Source organism: Magnolia sinica, chromosome 6 (assembly GCF_029962835.1).
Source record: "Magnolia sinica isolate HGM2019 chromosome 6, MsV1, whole genome shotgun sequence".
NCBI lineage: Eukaryota > Viridiplantae > Streptophyta > Magnoliopsida > Magnoliales > Magnoliaceae > Magnolia > Magnolia sinica.
Window position 1 is genome coordinate 32,633,505 of NC_080578.1, and position 20,812 is coordinate 32,654,316.

The 20,812-nt window shown below is 36.7% G+C and overlaps 1 non-coding gene and 1 pseudogene across 1 annotated transcript; one reads left to right on the top strand and one right to left on the bottom strand.

The window, feature by feature from the left end:
* Positions 1-556: 556 nt before the first annotated feature.
* LOC131249586 (uncharacterized) lies at positions 557-20,257 on the top strand (annotated as a pseudogene).
* On the bottom strand, positions 16,890-16,996 carry LOC131250392 (small nucleolar RNA R71). Its single transcript, XR_009173317.1, has one exon. It is a non-coding gene; the product is annotated as a small nucleolar RNA R71 (small nucleolar RNA).
* Positions 20,258-20,812: the final 555 nt, after the last annotated feature.

Here is a 20,812-nt window from a genome sequence, read left to right on the forward strand (position 1 = left end):
AGGGGATTGTCCTTAGACATATCATCTCGTCCAAAAGAATTTAAGTAAATAAGGATAAGATTGATCTTATCTCTAACTTACCTCCACCCAAGAACATATGAGACGTGCTATCCTTCCTAGGATACATCGGATTTTACTGAAGATTCAATAAAAGACTTTAGTCACCTCTCTCATCCTTTGTACAATCTACTTCAAAAGGATGTACCATACCAGTGGACTGAGTAATGCGAGGAAGCTTTTTCTAAACTCGAGCGTGTTAACCACCGCACCTATCATGCAACCACTAGATTGGAGCATTTCTTTTGAGATAATGTGTGATACATCTACCTATGCTCTTGGGGCAGTGTTAAGCCAGAGAAAAAGGAAGAAGCCCTATGTTATGCATTATGAAAGTGGAACTTTAAATCCTGCCCAAGTGATTTACTCTACTACGAAGAAGGAACTCTTAGTCGTAATATTCTCTTTGGACAAATTTAGGTCCTACTTAGTAGGATCCAAGATCATCATCTACACTGATCATGTGACACTCAAGTATCTTCTTTCTAAGAATGATGCTAAGCCCCGCTTAATAAGATGGATCCTCCTCCTCCAAGAATTTGATTTGGAAATAAAAGATAAGAAGGGAGTAGAGAATATAGTGGCTAACCATCTTTCCTGCCTTGATCTCTCCAATTCCCTTGAGACGACACATATAAATGACATGTTCCCTGATGAACAATTGTTTAAAGTCTCCCATTCACCTTAGTTTACGAACATTGCTAATTATCTTGCTACAGGTTTCATGCTAACACATTGGACGGTGCAAGATAAGAAAAAATTCTTCATCGAGGTAAGCAAATTCTTCTAGGATGATCAGTATTTGTTTAAACATTACTCAAACTAAATCTTAAGGAGATGTGTGCTAGAAAATAAACACCAAAGTGTCATCTCCTTCTGTCATTCTTAGCTTGTGGTGGTCACTTTTTTACTAAAAATATCACGGCCAAAATTCTACAGGGCAGCTTTTACTAGCCCACTATGTTCAAGGACACTTATGAGTTTTGCAAAGCTTGTAAACGTTGTCAGAAATTGGGAGCATTGTCCCATCAGAATATGATGCCTTTAAACCCCATTTTGATCATTGAAGCATTTGATTATTGGGGCATTGATTTCATGGGACCATTCCCCCAATCTTTTGAGAATTTTTATATTTTGCTCATAGTAGACTGTCACTAAATGGGTCAAAGTGATTCCATTCCAGAACAATGATCATCAAACGGTCATTAAATTCTTAAAAGAAAACATCTTTTCCCAGTTTGTAACACCTCGAGCAATCATTAGTGATGGAGATTAACATTTTTGTAATAGGTCATTTGCGAACTTAATGAAGAAATATGGCATTTCCCACATAGTGAGCACTCCATACCACCCATAAAAAAGTGAGCAAGAAAATATTTCCAATAGGGAAATTAAATATATTAGAAAAAAACGATTAACCCTAACCGTAAGGATTGGTCAATCCGATTGACCGATGCCTTATAAGCTTATCGTACTACATTTAAGACCCCTATTGAAATGTTTTCCCTTAGACTTGTGGAGTTGGAACATAAGGCCTATTGGGCTATTAAAAATCGACACTTCAATTTAGACAACGCTGGCTTACTGCGTAAACTTTAGTTGAATAAACTTGATACGATCTAGAATGATGCATACGAGAACTCAAGAATTTACAAGGACAAGATGAAGGTGTTTCATGACCAACACATTCTTTAGAAATTATTCACACCAGGTTTAAAGGTCCTTTTGTACAATCCTCAGTAACATCTTTTTTCGGGTAAACTTCGATCTTGTTGGACCAGCCCTTTCACAAATACTAATGTTTATCCTCATGGAGCCGTCGAGATTCAGAATCCAAATAATGGCAATATTTTCAAAGTGAATGGACATCAATTAAAGTCATTTGTTGAGAAATTTGATTCAAAGGACATGTCCATACCTCTGATTAATCTTGTTTACCAAGATTGACCTCCTAGTCTGACAAAGGTATAGTTAGGTTTATTGCTTTCATATATGTTAGGATTAGGATAGTTTTCTTTCCACTCTTTAGGATAATTTACTTTTTATTTGTTTAATTCTTGTGTTAACCCATCTTCACACTAAGATCATTGGAAAAGCCTCAAAATTCCTTCTTCAGGTATTACCTTTCCATCACTTCCCTTTTCTTTCATTGCCTCTTTTGCATTACATGCTTATTTCTTTTACATTGAAGATAATGTAGATTTTTAGGTTGGGGATGGGGGATTAGGTAAACTAATCAGTATTTTCTCAGTTTTGAGCAATTTTTTAAAAAAATTTCAATGTTTCAAGCTGAAAATCTATTTTGGGAAGCGATGAATTGTGTACTTAAGAATGCTTTAAGTATGATAAGATAGAGATTGAATTTTGGATTGTTGGAGTTTGATCAACTAAGTAATTTATCACCTAAGTTCTTATGCTCAATTGATTAAGAGGAAGTTTGAATATCATGTTAATCTAAATCATAAGACATTTAATTTGTCTTCCATAAGACATGCTAGAGTTCTGATTGTTAGTATGGGAATCATTTATAAATGGTAAGAATCGAGTCTGGAGAATTTTATCCACCTTAAATGAATAAAAGAACCAATTAAAAAATAGTGAGATTGATAAAGAGATCATGAAAAAGAATGAAAAGACTAGAAAAGAATATAAAATTTTCATCGATATAAAATCAAAAACTAGAAAAAGAAGGAGAAGATAAGTTCGAAATCAGTACTTGAGTTTCAAACCTATTTTGAAGTGATGAGCATGGTTAACATGATGAAAAGATAGTATTCGTACGGGAAGTAAGTTGATTTTTCTCTAAGCACATTGAAAAACTTGATATGCAAACTATGCTTTGATTTAATGAATAAAGAACTTATTTGATTGGTTGCTTATGTGATTTGGCTCTAGGTTTTCAAAATCTCACTATCGTGTCTTAATTTTACCCATTCATACTGGAGTGTACAAAAGATTATTTTCCAAGAGAGGTTTTGGACATTGAGCATTAAAGTTTATTTGATGCACAATTTGCTCAAGACTAGTAAAATGCTGGTTGGGGATTATGTTGAGGGTCAAATATTACATATTATCTCCCAGTTATATCTTGGTTTTATGAATATGATACTGCTTAATGTCCTATTTTACTCATATTTGTGTTGCAAGGTGAATTTAAGAGCTTGGATTGGAAAAGGTGCTAAAATTATGGATTTAAAACTCAAAGATCACCAAGGTAAAGAATTGATCTTAGGAGACAAAGATTGAAGATTTCAAGGTCCTAAGATTCAAGAAAACCAAGTGGAGAAGGAAAGAAGTCGAAAGAACAAGTGCGGAATTCACATTGACCGTGTCATCGATCACCGTTCGATGACATCAAACACAGGTCGATGACATTGAATTTATGAATGAAAATTAAGTTGGTCAATGGACAAATTAAAGACATTTTTCGATGACTCGAGGACTTGTTCGATGACTCGAAGATTTGTTCGATGTCATCGAATTTTATGTGGATTTTTAAAAACTCACTAGACATATTGGGCACAATGTTCGATTACTCGAAGTCCTCCTCAATGATATCAAAGATATCTTCGATAACATTGAAGGCTTCTTCGATGGCATCGAATTTATTGAAGAAATTGGATTAACTCTATGGACTGTTTTAGACACATTATTGATTCCACGAACACCTTCTCGATGACATCGAAGGCAAGTTCGATGACATAGAAGGTTACATGGTCCGGATGAAGTAACGTAGAAAGAAAAAAGCACGGGTTCAAGGCACCTTCGATGACATCGAAGGCAGTTCGATGTCACCAAATGATTTGCGCAGAGTTACGCGGAGTGCGTAAATTTGAGGTGGTTTCTGGCTTTCTAAAGTCTGTGTGAAGCTTGGAGCACCCCAATTATAAATATGAGACCCCATGGCATCCTTAGGGATTCATCTAAGGGTTGGAGGAGCGAAGCACAAGGGTGGAGAGCCGTTACCAAGTGTTTTTCTTCCTTTCTTCCTTAGTTTTCATGATCTCTTCTAGGGTTTTAAATCCAATCATGTCTATGGTTGGCTAAACCTCTTAGCTAGGGCTGAGAGATGAAGCTTATAGCGTGATGGGATGTTCCTATTGCTTTGATTCATGTTTATGTTGAACTCTCTTTGATTCTAATTTCATATTTAAGGAATACTTTCAGTTTTTAATGGTTTGTTGTGACTCAAATTACACTAGATCTGCAATATCTTTGAGTATTTCCTTTTCATGCTTTGAGATTGTGAAATTAGGAAATCCTGTTATTCACCATCGTCCCTTGGGCATGGTTAGATGATGGAATCCCTTCTAACCTTCATAATTCTCTTATGATTGATTGTGGAATTGGTATATCTTATTGTTTGCCATTATCTCCTGGGCATGGCTAGGTGATGGAATCATGTCCAGTTCTCATAACTCTCATCCATTGAGAATTAGGTCAATGGAAGTTCAGATTTGATATTAATTGATATATCTTCCAATTGTACAAGATAGGACTCCGATTCCAGTTGTGTCCTTGAATCAAGCATAGTATCACCCTAATTGCTTCAAGTGGATCCTTGGAAACCCTAGTTCTCACTTTTCAATTCTTAAGTTTCTAATTAAACACTTCACAATTACTCCCTTTAATTCCTGATTTAGATTCACACCTTCTTCTAGTTCTATTTTAAGTTACTTTCAGAAGACACACGAGATTAGACCATGTGGATTCGACCTCAACCTCACCGAGAATATTACTACATCGTGACCCAAAACATGGGGTTGTGAATAAGTTTTTATTACCGTTGTCGAGGATTAACAGTGGCATTTTTTTAGATTAACTAGTTGTGTCCTTGAATCAAGCATAGTATCACCCTAATTGCTTCAAGTGGATCCTTGAAAACCCTAGTTCCCACTTTTGAATTCTTAAGTTTCTAATTAAACACTTCACAATTACTCCCTTTAATTCCTGATTTAGATTCACACCTTCTTATAGTTCTATTTTAAGTTACTTTTAGAAGACACAAGATTAGACCATGTGGATTCGACCTCAGCCTCACTAAGAATATTACTATATCGTGACCCAAAACTTGGGGTTGTGAACAAGTTTTTGTTACCTTTGTCGAGGATTAACGGTGGCATTTTTTTAGATTAACTAGTTTTGGAATTAGGTTAAGATTAAGGTTTGTTTACTTCTATTTTTAAGTTAGGGTTTTTCTGAATTATTTTAGAAATTAACTTACTTTCTAATTTAATGATAAAAACTTTCCTTTTTTGTTTTTAAAAACTAGTTTGCTTTCTATTGTTTAGAAACTTTCCTAATTTGTTTTTAGAAACTAATTTGTTTTCCTTTTTCTTTTACAGGATCCCAATATAGAAACTATTAATTTGGTAACTTCTTTCTAATTATCTCTCTTTCTATTTCTATATTTCTATTTCCTTTTTTCTTTTTAGGTTTAGGTTAGATTCTGAAATTGTGAGTAGAGAGTGTTTAATGCCCAAGTGGGCCTGTGATAACACTCAATGTCTCTTGAGTGATGAAGGATTGGTTAAGGGGTTATTTATCCATCACAGGATTAGACACCACTTGAGATTCACAGAGTTAACTAATGGATTGTTGAGGGGTCTTACCAAGATTATTAGTACATCGTGACCCTACACTTGGGGTTCTGAACAATGGCACCTTTACTTACCAAAAGACATCATTCAGGCTCTATAATGGCCCATTCACTTTTCAGCGATGCTTGTTAAGTATTTTTTTGACATGGTGGAGCAATATTTGGAGGTCTTCATGGATAATTTCTCTATCTTTAGTTCATCCTTCAGCAAATGTTCAAAAAATCTGCAAAACGTATTGAAGCGATACAAGGAAAACATTTTGGTACTAAATTGGGAGAAGTGTCATTTCATGGTTCGTAAGGGAATTGTTCTTGGATATATCATCTTGTCTAAGGGAATTATGGTGGATAAGGATAAAATTGATCTTATCTCTAACATACCTCCACCCAAGAACATATGAGAAGTGCGATCCTTCTTAAGACATGCCAGATTTTACAGAAGATTCATAAAGGACTTTAGTCATCTCTCTTGTCCTTTATGCAATCTACTTCAAAAGGACGTATCATACGAGTGGATTGGCAATGCCAGGAAGCTTCCACTAAGCTCAAGGGCATGTTAACAACCGCACTTATAATGCATCCACCCGATTGGAGCATCCCTTTTGAAATTATGTGCGATGCGTCTGACTATGTTATTGGGGTAATGTTAGGCTAGAGAAAAGAGAAGAAGCCCTACGTTATTCATTGTGCAAGTAGAACTCTAAATCATGCCCAATTGAATTACTCTAATACGGAGAAGACACTCTTAGTCGTAGTATTCACTTTGGACAAATTTAGGTCCTACTTAATTGGATCTAAGATCATCATCTACATTGGTCATGCGGTGTTAAAGTATCTTCTTTCTAAGAATGATGATAAGCCCCACTTGATAAGATGGATCCTCCTACTACAGAAATTTGATTTAGAAATAAAGGATAAAAAGGGAGTAGAGAATATAGTGGCTGACCATCTTTCAAGACTTGATCTCCCTGATTCCCTTGAGACGACACTCATAAATGACATGTTTCCTAATGAACAACTTTTAAAACTCTCCCACCTACCTTGGTTCGCTAACAATGAAAATTATCTTGTTACAGGTTTCATGCCGACAAATTGGACTACGCAAGATAATAAAAAAAATTCACTGAGGTACGTAAGTTCTTCTAGGACGATCCATATTTGTTCAAATATTGTCCAGACCAAATTCTAAGGAGTGTATCAAACAATGAACACCAAAGTTTTATCTCCTTCTGTCACTCTTAGGCCTATGGTGGTCACTCTTTTGCTAAAACAACTACGGCCAAAATTCTGCAGTGTAGCTTTTACTGGCCCACTATGTTTAAGGACACTCATGAGTTCTACAAAGCTTGTGAGTGTTGTCAGAAATTGGGAGCGTTGTCCCGTCGAAATATGATGCCTCTAAATCCCATACTAATCATTGACGCATTTGATTGCTGGGGTATCAATTTCATGGGGTCATTCCCCCATTCCTTTGGGAATTTATACATTCTTCCAGTAGTAGACTATGTCACTAAATGGGTCTAAGCGATCCTTTGCCGGAACAATGACCATCAGACAATCATTAGATTCTTAAAAGAAAACATCCTTTTCAAATTCGAAACGCCTTGGGCCATCATTAGTGATAGAGGTTCACATTTCTTTAATAGGACATTTGAGAACTTAATAAAGAAATATGGCATCTCTCATAAGATAAGCACTCCATTCCACCCGCAGATAAGTAGGCAAGCTGAGATTTCCAACAGGGAAATTAAACACATTCTGGAGAAAACAGAAAACCCTGACCATAAGGATTGGTCAATCCTCTTGACTAATGCTTTATGGGCCTATCGTATAGCCTTTAAGACCCCCAATAAAATGTCTCTCTTTAGACTCGTCTATGGGAAAGCTTTCCACTTACCTATGGAATTGGAACATAGAGCCCACTGAGCTATCAAAATATGAATTTTAACCTAGACAACACTGGCTCATTGCGCAAGCTCCAATTGAATAAACTCGAGAAATTCGGAATGATGCATACGAGAACTCAAGAATTTACAAGAACGGGATGAAGGTATTCCATGACAGGAACATCCTTCGAAAATCATTCTTGACTTGTTAAAAAGTCCTTTTATATAATTCTCGATTATATCTTTTTTCGAGTAAATTCCAATCTCATTGGACTGGCCCTTTCATAATTACTAATGTCTATCCTCATAGAGTCGTTGAGATAAAGAATCTAAACAATGGCAATGCTTTTAAAGTAAATGGACATCATTTAAAGCCATTTGTTGAGAAGTTTGATTCAGAGGACATGTCCATACCTCTGATTGATCCTGTCTACCTAGATTGACCTCTTAATCTAATGGAGGTGTAGTTAGGTCTATTACTTTCGTAGTATTTAGGACTAGGATAGTTTGCTTTCCATTGTTTAGTCTGTGTGCTAGCCCATCTTCTTTTTGAGATCCTTGGAAATGCTGTAATTCGTCTGCTTCAGGTAGTACCTTTCTTTCACTACTCCTTTCTTTTCATTGCCTTATATGCATTACATGCTCATATCTTTTACATTAAGGACAATGTAGATTTTAGGTTGGGGGTGTGGGTTAGGTAAACTAATCAGCGTTTTCTTAGTTTTGAGCAAAATTTGTGAAATTTTTTCAATTTTTCAAGATAAAACCAGTTTTGAAATTGATAATCTGTGTATTTAGGAATGCTTTAAGTATGATGATAAGATAGAAATCAAATTTTGAATTGTTAGAGTTTGATCAACTAAGTAGCCTATCACTTACGGTTCTTACACTCAATTAATTAAGAGGAAGTTTGAATATCATGTTAATCCAAATCACAAGACACGTTCAATTTGCCTTCTGTAAATGGTATTAGAATTTTTTATTATTAGTATGATGATCATTGAAAGATGATGAGAATTGAGTCTGGAGAATTTTATCCACCTTAAAAGATGAAAGGAACCAATTAAAAAATAGGAGTTCGACAAAAAGGTCATGTATAGTGAAAAGAATGAAAAAGAATGAAAGAATGTAAAGTCTAAAAAACAATGAAAAATTCTGAAAAGACTAAAAAGAATGAATAAATAAAAAGTGACCATCAATATAAAATCAAAAAACTAGAAAAAGAAGGAAAGGGGGATAAGTTCAGAATCAGTACTTGAGTTTTCAACCAATCTTGAAATGATGAGTATGGCTAACATAATGAAAAGATAGTATTTTTATGAGAAATAAGTTAGAAAACTTGGTATATGAACCTATGCTCTAAATTAAATGATAAAGAACCTACTTGATTGATTGCTGATGTGATTCGGCTCTAGGTTTTCAAAATCTCACTTTCTTGCCTTAATTCTACTCATTCATACTTGATTGCACAAAAGCTTAATTTTTAAAAAAGGTTTGAACGTTGAGAATTGAAGATTACTTCACACATGTTTTGCTCGGGAATAGCAAAATGTTGGTTGGTGAGTGTGTTAAGTGTCAAATATTGCATATTTTCCCCTATTTATATCTTGGTTTTATGAACATGATACTGCTTAATGTTATATTTTATACATGTTTGTGTTGCAAGGTGAATCTGAGAGCTTAGTTTGAAAAGAATGTTAAAAGCATAGATTTGATGCTCTAGAATCACCAAGGTAAAGGATGGATCTTAGGAGACCAAGATTGAAGAATTCACTTGCCAAAGATCCAAGGAAACTAAGTGAGGAATGAAGAGACTTGAAGATTTGAAGTGAAGAAAAGGAATTTGCGTGAACCTCGACTAGCCCTGGCTCTAGCTTGACTAGCCTGGGAAACTTTGGCAAAAACTTCAGCAACATTATCTTCTAAATTCACGCGACTCTCGACCAGTCGAGGATTTCATAACTACGTAAATTTGATGCGATTTCTGGACTCTTCCAACTCGGTGCAAAAGTTAGAGTTCCACAATTATAATTAGGAGTTCCTAAAATGCTCTAAAGGATATTCTAGGGTTTGAAGAGTGGAACAAAAGGGTGGAGCCTCCGTCTGAGAGTTTTTCTTCTTCCTCCTCAGTGAGCACGATAGAAGTAAATCAAAATTCAAGTAGTACATTGAAAAATCAGAGTACACGGTGAAAGCGTAATAGGCCACGTAGACTCATCCTTTATAAAAATACAAGAGTATGTGAGATTTCTCAGGAGTCTAAAATGATCGGGATTATGGACTGATGAAACCATGTTTAGGTGAAATTTACGCGATTTAACTCGAATTCTAAAGTCCTCGCAAATCTCAATTACTCGATACCCTGATCAGGCGAAGGATCTATGTAGCAGGGTCAAACCCAATATGACCATCTATTCATATTACCTCGAGCACAGGAAGTATGGAATCCTTCGAGGCATGGAAAATGACTCGGATAATTGAAGTACTAAATTTTGGGGGTGAAATTATGTTTGAGGGGGGTAGATTGTAACGTCCCAAACTTTTCAATACTCGAGCAATGAAAGTTCTCAAGTGTTGCCTTGAGATTTAACGTAATATACACGTGTGTATGATGCCAATCCAACTATCCTAGCCTTTCATCATTGCCCTGACACAAACCTAACCATTGGGAATGATCTCTATTCATAGATCAAGCCATCTAACCATTGATTTTGAGACAAGACCATCCTTCATGAGATTTGACGTGCGTACCTTCCATTAAATGAATTGGTAAATAACTCCTTATCCATAATGATTTAGATATAAGTTCTTCTGCAAGAATTGTTTGGAGATGTGCATATAATCATGTAGAGCCATTAGATTTCACAAAACTCTAAAATTGGCAATAATTATGAAAATGCCACTAACCTAGACCCTGAATTCTAGATCACATGGTTCCCACTATCCGTTTAATGTAAAAATTTATACCATACCTATGTATCATAAATTAACCATACACAATGAATTTTAACCTTTGATTATTGTAAAAGTGACCCAATTGACAAATCAACCCCTTAACCGTTGATTTTGGTGTCCATCGGGTGAAGAAACCAAGTGGGTAGTCGTAGTTGGATATTTCCCTTCATATGAATGACTTGGATTGCCTATCATATGGAGTAAGTGTGAAATATGAAGGCCCCACTTTGGTAGGCCTTTCCTTAGGTTTGAAGTTATCCTTCGAGGCTTATCAACTCCTTATAAATCTAGATCTTCAAATCTAGTGACTTCTTACCGTTCATCGAAACTCAAACTTAGACCACACCTTGGCCTCACATGACTACAACATCATACAAAATTTGAACCTCGATCTATGATCATACACCGTTGAACATTGAAACAAGTTCCTTCCTTTTGACATAAAAGGTGATATTTCCTCTAAATTTGTCTAATTATTTGCCTTTCCTTAGACTTTTTCTACCATCGATCAATTACCAAATTTTGTCTAATTATTTGCATATATTGACTACACATTTCCTCTACATTTTGGGCCCTAATCATTAAGTGTAAACCATTAATCAAGATCAAGTCCTTTTTAGCACCCGTTAGGAGAATTTCTAAGATCAGCTTATACAAGACCCTAATCTACTTCATATTTGGACTCATGGGCCAACACAGCGTGACTATGGGGATGAGTGGAATGGATTCCCAAAAATGCATCATAGTGGACCCCACTTAGCCCCATATACATGTTATGTCCGGATGAAAGAAAAGGGTACGTGTTACGTAAGTAATTTCTTGTGAAATTTATCACCCACATGTTGACTAACGGTGTGGCCCACCCAAAACTCGGATCCACTCCATATTTTGATCCCTGGACTAACAAGACCCTACAAAATCGATGAAGTGAATATATTTCCCAATAACTCACATAGTGGACCCCACCTGCTCTTGCAACCGAACCGCAACCGGGCTTTTATGACACATTATAACAGCGTCCGAATACTGCACGACAACAAAAATTCCTCCACCAAAACTTCTGGTTTTGGAATCCACGAGCTCATCCAAGCCATCAAGACTTTGATGAAGTAATTTCTGACTCCTCCCCCGGAGGCAGCTATGAAGAATCCTACCGCACAGTTGCTGATCACCTCACTTTATCCACGTCTTCTGATCCTTTACACAGAGACGGGTAACGAAAGCCGCACAACTCCCTCTCTTATGCAAATAGTCTGTGTATGGCTATGTAGGGAAGGGTCCAGAAGGTCCATGCCCTATAAATATACCCCCCAATCCAATGTTCGAAGGAGAGCAGAGCAAGAAAGAGAAAAGAGAGAGATAGAGAGAGAGGGAGAGAGAGAACGAGAAAGAGAGTGTGAAGCAATGTTGGACGTTCCAGCTTAGAAAGAAAGAAAGGAAGAAAATAAAATAAAAGGAAAGAGAAGGACAGGAAAACATAAGAAAAGAAAGAAAAAGGGAGAAAAAGAAGAAGCCGAGAGAGAAAGCCCGCCAACCATACTGACGAACACCTCGCTGCGAGTTCAGGCACTATAATGAACTAGCTCATTTGAGAGCAAACAAATTTGAAGTCTAGTCCGTCTAAACTCTCTGTTCGACCATCAGGAAGAATAAGTAGAAGAAGATGAATAAGAAGAGAAGATGTGATTGCACAGGCAATCCACTGGATTTGGACCATCGGGTTGAGACTCAAAGCTGAACAAGGTAAGTTATCCACCTGTGTAATAACCTAGTTCAAAATTTCAAATTAAATTATTAAATTATATCACCCTAGACCTAAATTGCAGGCCTAACCCTAGTCATTTATCATAATGTATGAACCATGTGTTATTATGATTTAACCATAGGAAGTATGTTAATCATGATTAGATCTTGACCGTGAAGTACGAATACACCAAACCGTATCAATTAGAAGGCGATTTATCTTGAAAGGTGAGGGTTTTATCCTTTAAGCTTACATTAATTTAAGTTTTTATATTATCTTGCCTTTTACATGCCTTCATGTTACTATGAATTCTCCCTGTAATTATATGGTTTTCCATCAATTATTTACCCTTTTAGGTTACAGTATAATGTTGATTACAAGTGATCTTTATGAATTTATGTGGGGCTATAGATACAAACCTTGCCCTTGCCTCTCTTCTCTTTATTGAGTTGGTCATTACCACTCTTCTCTCTATTGAGTTGGCCATTGCCACTCTCCTTTTGTTGAGTTAGCCATTGCTTCTCTCCTCTATATTATGTTGGCCATTGCCACTTTTATCATTGCTAAGTTGGCCATGGTGTTGTGATATTCCTGAACTCCCATAATTCAATGGGTTTCTCTCTTTGGTGCAAGTACTATGTTGGGAATCCCTCTTCTAACAATCGAATAAATATCGGGGACGTAATGCATTTTTAGTAGCAGCCCTAGGGCAACACGTAATTCCATGTTTTATGGGTGATGGTACACAAAATGGTATATGTAAATCGTTATACATGTTACATCATTTCTTTTCTTTTTTTCGGGGCTTAGATGTCGCAACCAGTCGCTCCAATCTGGGTTGCATGATTCACCCAATCATGTATTGTGTTCATCTTGGGATAACCGCATAAAGCTATGTTAAACATGGGACATGCCGGTGAATCTTCGTAGTATGAGATGCGGGGCTAGTCGGATAACTCTAATCATATTCCACATTGTGGTGATTGCTAAGTGTGATGAACCATGTATACTTTGTTAGACATGCATCTCATGTAGATTACTTGTGCATATTGATACCTCTTGTAGTTTTGAAGTACGGGACATATCAGAACTTTTATGTTGATTTTATGAATCTCTTGAATTACTGTTAATCTTAAATGATAACCATCACTATGAGTAGGTTGTTGACCCTCTCCAACCGTAAAGATGATGTAGATGATGTACAAATTGAAGACCCAAGAGACCATTTCCCTATAGAAGATTATACTAATTAAATAAGAAGATAGTTTTATGAATGAGTTTTACACTTCTGCTGCGAACTTGATAAATGTAATAAGCTCCCATTAAGAGGGCATTTGACTATTTTTTTACTCTGATGAAATAATTAATACAGTTGATTTTATTCTCGTGAATGTTACCTTCATAAATGTTACCTTTATGAATGTATGTGGATGTGATTCAAATGAAAAAAAAAATGTGTGATCTTTTAAGCATCCAATTTCTAAATTATTAACACCCGATTTTCTCGGCGCGAGTACAAATCTATCCGTGAAAATTCGGGATGTTACAAATAGCTTTGAATATCCTCCTTTTCTTATTTAAGATTGCGGTATTAGTAAATCTTGTTGTTTACCATTATCTCCTGGGCATGGTTGGGTGATGAAATCCTTTCCAATCTTCACAATTCTCCTCCATTGATGACTAGTTCAATGAAAGTTTAGAGATTTGATCATCTCATCTTCCAATTGGATAAGATAGGACTACAATCCCAATTGTGTCTCTTGAATCAAGTAAGGTAGCGTCCTGATAGCTGCAAGTGGATCCTTGGCACCCTAGTTCCCACCTTTAAATTCACAAGTTTCAATTACATCATTCACAATTACTCTTTCTAATTATTCAGATTTAGATTTGCATCTTCTTCTAGTTCCAGTTCTAGTTACTTTCAAAAACGTATGAGATTAGTCCCTGTGGATTCGACCTTGATCTCACTGAGTTATTACTACATCGCGGCCCTACACTTGGGGTTGTGAACATTACACATATTAATACGTCTCATTGTTGTGGAATATGGGACATATCAGAACCTTTATATTTCTTTTATGAATCTCTTGAGTTATTATTAATCATAAAGGATAACCATCACCATGAGTAGGGCATTGACCCTCTCCAACTATATATATGATGCAAGTGACGTACAGATTGAAGACTATTGAGACTTAAATATTGCATGTTTTTCCCCATTTATATCTTAGTTTTGTGAACATGATAATGCTTAATGGTATATTTTATACATGTTTTTGTTACAAGTTGATTTTAAGAGCATGGATTGAAAAGATTGCTAAAAGCATGGATATAATGCTCGAGAATTGCCAAGGCATAGAATGGATCTTTGGAGACCAAGATTGAAGATTTCAAGATCCCAAGATCCAAAAAAACCAAGTGGAGAAGGAAGTAAGTCGAAAGAACAAAGTGTTGTAATCCACTTCATTCATCTGTGTCATCGACCACTGTTCGATGGCATCGAAGCCATGGTTCGATGACATCGAACACAACTAGATGACATCAAATTTTTATATGAAAATCAGATTGGTCGCTGGACATATTGGGTGTCATTCTCAATTACTTGAAGACTCTCTCGATGACATTGAGGAGTTGCTCGATGACATCGAATTTTCTGAAGAATTTTGAAGTAACTTGCTAGAATGTTTTAGACACTTTTTCGATTACTCGAGGACCTGTTCGATGACTCGAAGATATGCTCAATGACATCGAAGGAAGGTTCGATGACACAGTGACTTATGCAGTACGAAAGGAGAAAAGACGCGGCTTCCGGATTCAAACCCCTTCAATGACATCGAAGGCATTATGCGGAGTTACGCGGACTGTGTAAATTTATACGATCTTGCAATTTTGTGTAAACTAGTATATAAATATGGGTTTCCTAAGTCTTTTAAAGATATTTAGGGTTTTGAGGAGAAGAGTAAGGGGGGGAGCCATCTCCTAAGAGTTTCTTCTTCTCTTCTTCTTTGTTTTTAATGCTTTCTTGGAGGATTTTAGATCCAATCATATCTATGGTTGGCTAAATCCCTTAACTAGGGCTAAGGGGTGAAGCTTGTGGCATGATTGAGATGTTTTTCTTGTTTGATTCTTGTTCTTATTGAACTTCTTTGATTCTAATTTGATAACTAAGGAATACTTTTAGTTTTTAATGGTTTGTTGTGACTCAAATTACAATAGATCTGCGATAGCTTTGAGTATCTTCTTTTATTGTTTTGAGAATGTGAAGATAGTCAATCTTATTGTTCACTATCATCCCTTGGGCATGGTTGGGTGATGGAATCTCTTCTATCTTTCACAATTCTTCTATGTTCAGTTGTGGGATTGGTATATCCTGTTGTTTGCCATTGTCTCTAGGGCATGGTTTGGTGATGGAATCCCTTCCAATCCTCACAACTCTCATCCATTGAGAATTAGGTCAATAAAAGTTCAGATTGATTTTATTCATATATCTTCCAATGGATAGGATAAGACTCCAGTTCCAATTGTGTTCCTTAAATCAAATAAGGAAACATCCTAAAATCTGCAAGTGGATCCTAGGGCACCCTAGTTTCCACCTTTGAATTTACAAGTTTTTCTAAAATTACTCACAATTACTTCCCTTATTTCCAGATTTTTAACTTATATCTTTCTCTAGTTCTGATTCTAGTTACTTTTAAAATACCCATAAGTTTAGTCCCCGTGGTTTCGACTTTGGTCTTACCAAGATTATTATTACATCGCGACCCTATACTTGGGGTTGTGAACAATTTTTTGGCACTGTTACCAGGGACTAACAACTTTGTTTTCTTGAAATTGATTGGTTTTAGAATTAGGTTAAGATTAGGATTTATATACTTTCTAAGTTTAGGTTAGAATTTTCTGATTTGTTTTAGAAACTAACTTGCTTTTCTGTTTTGTAGGATCTTAACATAGAAACTTCCAATCTGGTAACCTCTTTCTAATTCTCTCTCTTCTTTCTTTTCTAGCTTTCTTAATTCTTTTAGTTTACTTCTCTTTTAGATTTAGGTTTAGTTTCTTAACATGAGGGCTAAGAGCATTTCATGCCCAAGTGGTTCCGTGACAACACTCGACGTCTTTTAAGTGAAGGAGGATTGCTCGAAGGGTTGCCTATCCATCACCATTTTAGACGCCACTCGAGATCTTCAAAGTTAATTGAAGTTATGGCTGCAAATCAACCTGTGAATCCTACAAATCCTCCTTAACCTCCAGTTGAGGAAGCCTAGGATGAGAATGAGGTGCATCAAGCACCCTTGCCCCATACGTTACGAGATTATTTACAACTGGCAGGGGTGAGCCCACCTTCCTGCATGATCTTTTCAAAGAATGCAGGAAATATGGATATCAAGCCAGGAGTGATCCAGCTCCTTTGAAAGTTTCATGGACTTGAATCTAAAAGTCCATATCTATACCCGAAGGAGTTTGATGAGATTATAGTCACTTTATCCTTTCCTAATGTGACTGAGGACACGATCAGGCTGAAACTTTTTCCATTTTCTTTGAAAGAAAAAGCAAAGACGTGGTTACATCACTACATCCACGATCTATTGGTAGATGGAATGACATGACAAGGGAGTTCATAAAGAAATTCATTACATACCATAAAACGAACACCCTCAGAAAGTCAATCATGAACTTCTCCCAATAGGAAGATGAAACATTCTTCCAATATTATGAGTGGTTCAAGGATCTTGTCAATTCATGCCCACAACACGGTTTTGAAATGTTGCACATAACAAAATTTTTTTCAATGGACTGACATCTTCCATGCGCGAATTGGTCGAGTCAATGTGCAATGGGGAATTCATGAACAAGAATATCGATGATGTGTGAGATTATTTTGATAGACTTGCTGAAAACACACAATCATGGGACATCTCCCCAAAACCCAATACCACTTCTAAACTAACTCAATTAAAGGATATGGGTGGAATGCATGCTTTGAAAGAGAAAAATGATATAAATGCTAAAGTGGCCAATCTCATAAGAAAAATCGAGGCCATAGAACTTAAGAAGGACAAGGCTAGGGAAGTAGTTTGTAGTATTTTTGCTTGCAATGTGCACACTACTGAGAATTGCCCAACTATACCTGCTATTCAAAAAATTCTGAATGAGCAATCGAATGTCGTAAACAACTAGAGGCAATTCAAAAGGACCACATCCAATATATACAACTCCGGCTGGAGAAACCATCTGAACTTCAATTGGAGGAATGGACAAACTGCTACTCTATAGGGGATCCCTAACCATTTTTAAGATTAAAAGAAGCCTCGGGAGGATCCATCATTGAAACACATTCAAAATCGAGAGCTTTTTAATCAAGGCACACTACAAGCCTTTCAAGATCATACCATGGTTGTGCAATGAATTGAGTCACACCTGACAATTAGAGAGAAAGGTTTACTTCCAGCCCAACCTCTCCCCAATCCTAAACCACAATACGAAGTTGTGACCCAAGCTCTTCAAATCAAATGGACTAAGTCAAGTCTATCACCACTCTTAGGAGTGGGAAGACCATTGACAAAACCATTCCGATTAGGGATGAAAAGCCTAAGGACCCGAAAGAGGACAATAATGATAGATCTAGCACTGCTCCACAAGATTTAGAACCGAAACCTCAAGATAAGCCAATTGCTTCATTCCCCCAATGGTTGATCACACCAAAACCTCTGTCTAACTCTCGAGATATTCTAGAGGTGCTTAAGAAAGTGAAGGTCAACATCCCTCTATTGCATTTCGTTAAACAAATTCCTTCATATGCCAAATTCTAGAAAGATATATGCACTACCAAAAGACAACAAAACATACAAAAGAAGATCTTTTGACTGAAAATGTGAGTGCCATCCTAAAGCAAGATGTGCCACAAAAATACGAGGATCCCGATAGCCCAACCATCGCTTACGTAATTGGGAACTACCTGATTGAGCATGCATTTCTTGATTTAAGAGCGATCATAAATCTGATTCCTTACTCAGTTTATGAACAACTGGGTCTAGGTGAATTAAAACCCACCATGACCACCTTACAACTTGGTGATCGTTCAGTTCATGTACCGAGAGGGATAATAAAATATTGTTGGTCCAGGTTGACAAATTCTACTATCCAATAGATTTTATCATCTTAGACACTTAACCCATCATAAACATGAGCACTCAAATCCCTGTCATATTAGGTCATCCATTCATTGCTACATCAAATGCAATTATTAATTGTAGGAATGGGGTCATGAGCCTATTTTTCAGGAATATGACATTGGAGCTGAATATATTTTTCTATATAAGCAAACAGTCAGAGGATGATGATGATTCACACGATATTAACTTGATCGATTCTTTCGTGGAAGATAGAGCACGCCTGACTCTATACTCTGACTCTTTAGAGACGTGCTTAGCCCACTCCCCTGATTTAGATGATGACATGATTAGGGAGATGGATGTCATGCTTGATATTACACCGGTACTTGAAGTTGACTGGTGAACGACACAATTTGAATAATTGCCCTAAACTAATGTATTGTCTCTACCGTTTAGCTTCAAAGCATCGAAGTTTGACCTAAAACCTTTGCCCACTCATTTGAAATATGTCTATTTAGGTCAAGATGAGACGTAACCTATGGTGATCTCCTCCTACCTTGAGCAAGAACAGGAGAGTATGCATATCTCTACTCTCATTGAACGTAAAGAAGCCCTTAGATGGTCGACTGCGAACTTCAAAGGAATTGACTATTTTATTTATACTCACTGCATTTATCTAGAGGATAATGTGAAGACCTCCCAGCAACCGTAATGTAGATTAAATCCAAATATGAAGGAAGTAGTTAAGACTGAGGTACTTAAATTATTGGATGTGGGTATCATATACCCTATATCTGACAGTCAATGGGTGAGTCCAACTCAGGTGGTTCCTAAGAAGTCCAGAATCACCATCGTAGCCAATGCCAATAATGAACTCGTGCCAAGTAGAGTTACTACTAGTTAGAGAATGTGCATTGACTACAGGAAATCGAATACTGTCACGAGAAAAGACCACTTTCCTTTACCCTTCATTGATCAAATTTTGGAAAGGCTAGCTGGTCCTTCCTATTACTATTTCCTTGACGGGTATTTAGGCTACAACGAGATAGAGATAGCCCTTGAAGATTAGGAAAAGACCACATTCACATGTCCCTTTGGCACCTTTACTTACCGAAGGATGCCATTTAGAGTGTGTAATGCCCCCTCCACTTTTCAGCGATGCATGATAAGTATTTTTTCTGACATGGTAGGGCAATATGTAGAGGTCTTCATGGACGACTTCTCTGTCTTTGGTCCATCCTTCAACGATTGTTTGGAGAATCATAAATATGTGTTAAAGCGATGTGAGGAAATGAATTTAGTATTAAATTGGGAGAAGTGTCATTTCATGGTATGCAATGAAATTGTTCTTGGACATATCATCTTGTCTAAGGGAATTGAGGTACATAAGGCGAAAATTGATCTTATCTCTAACCTACCTCCACCCAAGAGCATATGAGATGTGTGATCCTTCTTAGGACACACATATTTTTACAGAAGATTCATAAAGGACTTTAGTCAATTCTCTCATCCTTTATGTAATCTAGTTCAAAAGGATGTACCATATGAGTAGACTGAGCAATGCTAAGAAGCTTTCTCTAAGCTCAAGGGCATGTTGACTACCGCACCTATCATGCAGCCACCCAATTGGAGTATTCCTTTTGAGATAATGTGTGATGCATCTGACTATGCTATTGGGGTGGTGTTAGGCCAAAAAAAGGAAAAGAAGCCCTATGTCATTCATTATGCGTCTGACTATGCTCAAGTGAATTACTCTACTATGGAAAAGGAACTCTTGGTCGTGGTATTCGCTTTGGATAAATTTAGATCCTACTTGATTACATTTAAGATCATCATCTACATTGATCATGCGGTGCTCAAGCACCTTCTTTCTAAGAATGATGCTAAGCCCCTCCTAATAAGATAGATCATCCTACTCCAGGAATTTGATTTGGAAATGAAAGATAAAAAGGAAGTAGAAAACGTAGTGGATGACCATCTTTCGAGACTTCACTTCCCCAATTCCCTTAAGACGGCACCTATAAATGACATGTTCCCTGACGAAAAATCATTTAAAGTCTCTCGCTCACCTTGGTTTGCTGGTATTGCTAATTATCTTACCACGGGTTTCATGCCAACATATTGGACTACGCAAGATAAGAAAAAATTCTTCGCCGAGGTACACAAATTCTCTGAGATGATCCATATTTATTTAAATATTGCCCAAACCAGATTCTAAGGAGATGTGTGCCAAACAATGAACACCAAAATTTCATCTCCTTCTGTCACTCTCAAGCCTATGGTGGTCACTTTTCTGTTAAAAAGACCACAGCCAAAATTCTGCATTGTGGCTTCTATTGGCCTACTATGTTTAGAGATACTTATTAGTTTTACAAAGCTTGTGAGCATTGTCAAAATTTGGGAGCATCGAAATATGATGCTTCTGAACCCCAATCTGATATTGAAGCGTTTGATTGCTAGG